Source organism: Sceloporus occidentalis, unplaced genomic scaffold (genome assembly GCF_023333645.1).
Source record: "Sceloporus occidentalis isolate IW3139 unplaced genomic scaffold, rSceOcc1.0.p SCAF_165, whole genome shotgun sequence".
Lineage (NCBI taxonomy): Eukaryota > Metazoa > Chordata > Lepidosauria > Squamata > Phrynosomatidae > Sceloporus > Sceloporus occidentalis.
The window spans coordinates 884,622-892,307 of NW_028317145.1; positions in this window are offsets into that span (position 1 = coordinate 884,622).

Sequence of the window (7,686 nt, forward strand, 5' to 3'; positions counted from 1 at the left end):
TATATAGTTTACATGAATATAGCTTGATCACTTTGCAGAAATAGAGGCTCAAATGGAGAAGATGTAAATCCATTTGTTTTGCAGAATAGTTATATTGCAGAATAATATATTTAACAATGATTTAACGTATTCGCCCCTTAAGGGTAGAGTTGTTTTTATATTTTTTGTACCCCTCGACAATGCTGAATGCCTTACCAGGTCATTGATTGCTCATGTAACCCCATCACATGCTAGGCACGTCAAATGTCGGTAAGGCGATGCATTTCTGTGGTGTGCCTGGAGTCTCATTTGTTTAAATACATTTTTACATTTAAAGTGTGTGTGTGGTGCCACCTATAGGATCTGCTCAGGTACCAAATCTTTCAATGAACCTTTGGACTACCTAGTTTTAGTTCTTTTTTTAAGTGATAGTAAATATATAATTTTCTGTATTTATATATTTAAAGTAATGGTATGGATGGTCTCAGGGTGCCCCTGCTTGTTTTCTTTACAAGAATAATATATCAATAGAAGAAAGGATCTTTGTCCAATGAAATGTAAGCCAGTCACGGAATTCTTGTGGCGTCCTACCTAGAATGATAATGTTGGGCTGTTATAATAACAGGGTGTCACGATCAGGCAAGAACCTCACAACCGTGATATGAACAGCCAAGGGATACAACCGCTAATCACATTAAAAGCATCATTTAAAGTATGTTGTCTCTACAAAATTGCAAGGCTGCATTTTACTGTTATTATGAAATTATAGGTGTAAATCTATAGAAAAGACTGACGTGAGAACGTCGAGATCAAAGATACTAATTCTTATCAGGAGAATGACAGGTTAGACTGCTAAATTATAGCCCTTGTCAAAGCAGTGAATACTTAAGTTCAGATCCATGGCTGATGTTAGAAGTGGGAATTAGAAAACTACAACCCTCTAATGGATTAGCCTGATGCTTTTATAGATATTTCCACTTATTAAAGTGGCAGTAATGCTTTTTATTTTTTTTTTCAGAGTTGAGTGAAGCAAATGAGTGTTTGCCTCACCAGCCGTTGGGCTCGTATCCAATGGGGCTACTACTGAATGATACTGGCGCTCCAGCAGCAGATTGGGCCCTGCAATGTCGGGCCACCAGCTGGGCACTGCAAGGGAATAAAAATGCCTTAACCCCTTCCTGTCATGCTTTTTATGATTCTGGAGGGAGCACTGTCAGCACAAAGAACATATTCATGTTATGATTCTACTGTGTTAACAGTACTGCATACCCTGTATAACCCTAATGCTTAGTCCTGGGACCCACGCCATGATATATAGCATCTTTGAAGATGCCCTGCTTGGATGCTCTTCATGTTCCAATGATTTTATCATAGCATCTATCCAAATAACATTTATGGCAGGGCTAGGAAAAAGATATATTTTGTGATATTCATGTAGGATGCCTTGTTAACCTCTACTATCCATGAATATAGGCATTTTGCATTTCCCACAACAACAACAACAAAAATCTAAAAGAGAGGAACAGTAGCCTTGGTCTCAAAGGATCATAAACTCCAAAGAAAGGCATTTGGGAGGCATGGATGTTTTTATTTGGGAAAAGTGGACTAAACCCTCAAATTAAAAATCCTCCCCTAATTTTGGTTATTGTTTCCTTGAAAGTGGAGCGTAATATATAGAAATAGGTGATACTGTTGTGAAGAAATATGGAGACATATTGCAGACTAATGTGAAGAGCTGCGGTAAGACTAGGGAAAACAGCAAAATGCTGAGGGTTTAGTTGGATAACTTAACAAAATAGCACCGCACCAGAAGAAGCATTTTAAAATCATGGTCTAAAATATCATTTGAATAAATCGTAATTCCTGGATACAAGTAGAATATTTAAAGTTGTATTTGGAGCATTTCAGTCTTGACATAAGAAAAAAACTATGTGAGGTCACAGTATATGATGTCAGGCTAAACCTGCATTATGAGGTCATACGCACCCTGTAATTTTACAACAGGAAGGAAACAATAACTAAAATTAGGGGAGGATTTTAAATTTAATTTTTTAGTTCTTGGAGACAACAAATTTGGAAACTCTTGACAATGGCTTAATATCTTCAATACATGCAGTCTGGGGTCACAAAGACAAGCCGCACAGGCTCTGGTTACTAGATGAAGAGCAAGTGTCCAAAATCTCCAAAACTGATGGTATCCGTTGAAGATTATTGAGATGGCGATTGGACCTTTCAGCCTTCTGGCATGGGGGAACTTTGCTCCAGCTCTGTATGTCTACCCAACTGATGATGTGAAAGAACGAATGCTGTCTAATGTTTTCAGTCATCCCAAGGCGATGCTGAGGATCTTTCTTTAACAAATGATTCAATATATCCACAGCTTGTTGGCCTATTTTGGGCTGTCACAAACAATAGAACGGACACTTGCCTTCCTGCAGCAGCCAGTGGGAAAGGGAAAAGTTCCATTAAGCATTCGGAAGAGCATCACCCCAAAGGACCACAAGTTGACAGCAACACCATATTCTTTCATAAGATTTCTGGGGTCATGTACTGTAGAGAAGTGTTCCACGATGTCCTGTAACTGTGCTTCCAAAAACACCTTCTGCAACAGCACCAAAATCACTGGTATAGTGTTATGTGTAACTTAAAAGAAAAAAAAAAGTGTAAGGGGGTGTAAAAGGCATAAATATTGGGGATTCCATCACACTATATGGCCAAAGATTGTTTAGCCCGCCACTGTGTCAAAGCACCCCAAGTTTGGTGAGTCCTACCTAATAATCATGGCTATATTGCTCACTAAGGAGGTGAATTGGTGGGCTGCACTACATTTAAACCCAGTGGCATTAAGAGACCATGCACACAACTGCGGAAAACAATATGTAGGAAGAAAGTGAGCCCATACCATTTTAAAAAAATATATAAAATAAACACAGTAAATGCACACACTTCCAATAGAGAAATCCACTGGCAGATATGTCTCAACTCCTGGCACGCCGATGGATATAAAAAGTGTTTACAAACAAAGTGGTATATAATATCTTTTCACGATTCTGCTCTGAGCTCACTTTTTTTATGTCATTCCCAGCACATTTTGTAAGGTGGAAAAATGGATAATATATCACTTAAATAGAAGGATCAATTTTATTATTTAAATATGTATTACTAGGCTGAGTTTGGAATTAAATGTCATATTTACAAATTTAGCATTGAAAGGGTTCTCATTTAAAAACGATTATGCCAAGGTAGTCCTTGGTAGAACCTGAAAATCATTAATGGTGCCAGAGAGAGAAGTCTCTGTGAGCAGACAATTAGCTCTGTTACTGTGTGTAGATCTCCCATTACTCCTGTGGGGCCTTAATGGAAATTTACTGCAATATTAAACTAATTTCTGATTTTAATTATAATTACTTTACTGCATGCCACACAATTATGGCTTTACATTTTTAGGAACCTTAAAGAAACTTGAAGGGAGTAGGGCATCTAGAACAGATGGATTTAATTACACAGAATGCGGCATATGATCATGTGCATTATAATGATTATTATCATTTGATTTGTCTGTACCTCTCTGATGGGTGTCCAAAGTCCACTGATTTTGGCTAAATGCTGGTCTGCTGACTTTCAACGTTCATCATGCATTGTGAGGGATCAATTTCTCCAGAAGAAGGTCTGAGGTGGTCTTGCATAGTTCAAATGATGAGGTGACCTTCAAAAAAATCTCTGATTTAACTATGCACCATACAGGCCACCAAGCCCTTCTTACAGCAGAAACTCATTGGGGTTTGATCTTCTTAATGTATAGTGAGGCTGGGTCAACTATTCTGCAAACTTTAGTGAATAAACCCCAAAAAAGTGTGCTGTAAACATTAAGTCTTTGTACCAAGGGCCACCTGGTGTGTAAGTCAATCCTCGCCACCAAAAAAGCTGATTGCACATTTAAATAAGAGAAGGTTAAACAGGTTATCTCTTTGTGGGATATTCAGTGAAATATTATTCCATGTGGGATCTAAGCAAAGATCATTCTAGAGATGGCGGAGAGGTGAGTGGTTTCACTCCCAATACCTCTGGCTAATTAGAAGTGTAAGCTTCTTGTCTCTAATAGGAAAACACAGATTCCATTAATTTAACTCCTTTATCATCCTGGAAATGACACTGCAGCTGCTGATAACACGGAAGTTCCAGACTCTGGCCAAACAGTGCATTGTTTGCTCAGTAATGTCACTCCATGTTTTTTGTGGCCCACAACAACTTCATTTGCTTGCTAAGTTTCCTTACCTTGAGAGGAGCAACGAGAGAGAATATGTTCTGGAGCTTGAAAGGGACATAGAATCCTTATTACAATAAATTATATTAAATACTGGACGTTAAAAAGCTATCTTTGGCACCTATTTGGGAAGGGATTGGAGGTTACAACAGAAGAAATGTGATTGTTTATTTTGCAAGTAACTGTCTCCGAATTGGGCAATGTTCATGTTCAATCATTGTGTTGGGTTTTGACTTCCCATTGATTGGGGTTTTTCTGTAAAGCCAACGTACAATTGGACACAAACTGTTGAATGTAATATTTTTGTAACCGTTGCGTGCCCAGTCTCTTCCAAGAAACTATTCTTTGATCTGGTAAACTTTTGACTCTTTCATGTTTTTGCAGACAACACTTAATTGTCATGTGGTACAAAAGCAGGGTTTGCAGCCATAGAAACTGAAAAGGCTTCTTCAAAGTTTCTGTGTTATTCTTGTGCGGATCTGCTTACGGTTTATTTGCATAAGAGTCAATCAAGCTGATAAGACTGAATTCATTATAAGGGAGTCATAAACCAATTTGCAATAATTAATTTTACATTTATAAAGAGGCATTAATAACATTGATTGCACCAATCCAACACCTCTTTTAAATGTATCAAACTCACAGGCCTTCTGCTTTTTTACTAAATTCCTTTACATGTGATCGCCTCTGGTCTTTTGAGAAGATAAGTGCTTTTCTCTCATCCTTAACCCTTCTGTATAGCATTGTGTTCCTACTGGCTTTCTTGTTATTCTTTTACATGTTAAACAAGGGTCATTTACCATGAGGTGACAAACTTCTAACACCCTTAAAAAACAGTTGTTAGATAAAATCAATTGGTCCAAATTCAGTTGTGTTACTCCTGCTGAGTTCACACATTACTTTAATTAATGGTAATCCCTGATTGGCACCATTTTCCATAATCTGGTATCTGTATATAAAACTGTAAACTGTATGTATTAGTTGTATATACTTCATATTAAAGTGCAAAAATATTTATTCGTTTAGGTCATATTGATGTTTCGGTCTCCTACACTGAGCCTTCATCAGGACATACTATACAAATCTTATTTTAATGTAATAATAAAAAAAAAAATTTTTGATGGGAGTTGAAGGATATAGAAGTAATTAGTGCAGACCCGAAGTAAAATTATCACTATTTTATACACCACCAAAGGATTATACTGATCTATGCAGAAATTCTTCCAACTGATGCCGGAACGTTACAAGCAATATAGCCTGGTATATATTAAAGACTCATAAAAATAATAATTTGCATTTTTACTGCAGGCCTAGTATGTGTGTGGCCGGAGCTCCTTCTTGTTTCTACAAAATGTAGTTCTTCTATCCCATATGTCTTTCTGTTTGATGTGGGTACATCAATCTGTGCAATGCTAGAGGGCAAATCTCTGGTGTATATCATTACAACACCATCACAATGTATGAGAAAAGCGTGACCCAGCCTGCAGTACAGTTCACAGTTGTAAGCAACTGTAATTCTCAGTAATCTTTCTTCACATAGTCAAATTAATGATTCAAATGTGCTGACCATTACTGCAATTGACCAAATAATTGCACACAAAGAGGCGTTGTCTGTTCCTTTAAGGTATGACGTCATAGTCAAAGAGCTATGGTTCTTCATCGACACATTGGAAACACGAGATCTCACATCAAGTAGATCAGTATAAAATTATACAATTGCTAAGCAGCTGGACTTTAGACAGGTCTTCTTAGCCGTGAGTGCACTTGTGTCGACCCACAAGCATATGGCCTGTTGTTTCAGAGTATGACCAAGCACTGAGTGGTCGGGATGAGCTTCAGAGAGTAGTACCAACATTCAGGTCTATCGATTGATTACTGCAAAGTGTGAAAAGAGGAAAGACACAGCACCTTAAAAAGTACAGTTTTGATAGCATCAAAAAAATCATTCAGCTAGATTTACTGTAGTTGCAATATTTGAAAAGGCTAGAAGGACACATTTGTTTTAAAAGGTATGGTTAGAAGGTGTGATTTGAAAACCTATGATAGCTATATTTATTTAATGGAACATTAAATAAATCTACTCTTTCTATAAACATTAATGTGGGTTTTAGGGCTATAGAACACTGAAATATTCATCCCTGGAAAACATTCTGGAAAGAGGGGCTTAGGAATTTGGGTACCAACAGGGACTGTGCTTTCTAAGGAAGGACAATTGGGACGTATGCCGCTATGCCATCTGTACTAAAAGCTTTGAGCCGGGACAGGTTATAGGCATACCTAGGAACTCTCTGGGTTTTGCGGCATGCCCCATGCCCCGCCAACTTTCCCTCCAAAATTGGCATGTGTCCCGCAACGTCAGTGGGGGGGGGGGCAATTATTTCCTATGCCTGGGTGTTATACCTGGCTAAGTTCCCCCCTGCAAATAATTTCTCTGCAACCTACTCTGTACAGCTTTATCACTGCCCGATCCTGCTGGGCCTTAGAAATATTGCTATCTACAGTATAGCAAAGAATGGGGGGCCAAGAGAATGTTCTTGGGTTGGGTGCCACTTGGTCTAGGAGTGTCCCTTGAGAGGAGGGGGGTTGTGTGTATGTACTTGTAAGTATATGATATTAAAGTGAGCAACTTTGAAGTTAGCATGTGCGCGTGTTGTGTAATGGAGGGGGGTGCCGGAGAAATACTTCAATGGGGTGCCACTAACTCTAGGCTCACCCCTGTTAATCACATCCATTTCCCTCTCACTCTCCACCCACTAAAGGCTGTTTTGGGGCTAGCCACACCCCCGTTTGCAGCTGCCCCACCCGTTTGTAAGGTTACTCCCGTAGAAGGGGGGAAGCTCAGTGTAGCCTGCCATTGGAAGTACATGAATCCCTCTGTAGGTTCTTCAACTGTTCATGTCAACCTGATAAACAAACAGTCATTAACCCTGTGTAATGCCCACTTTGGTTAATCTTAAAATAGGGTTTTATGAATAGAATATTTGTTCCCACCATCCATCAATGGAATGACTGTGGGAATATAAATATAAATTTACTTTTTAATAAATTGAGGCTAATTTGTTTTTAGGAGTATTATCTGATACTATATAAATATTAATAATTATGGCCTGATTTTGTACCGCAGTGCACAGGCCCTTTGAGGCTGTTGTAATTTTATGCGCATGTTTAGAAAACATCAAACTGGTCTTCCCATTAAAATGTTCCATGTGGGATTTTCCGTGCCGGTTATTTTTATCCGGTACTAACAGAAGCTGTTCTTATTTTTCTTCAAGAAGCCTCAGCGGGAGCAGGAAGTGGCTGCACTGAAGCCACACAGTCTGGTCTTTTGATTTGATTTATTATGGACAAAAGGAAGAATATTTGACATTACAACCTCAAAGGAACTGATTTAACCTTTTTTTTCAATTTTTTTTTTTTTTTTTTTTTAACACAAATGCAGGTTG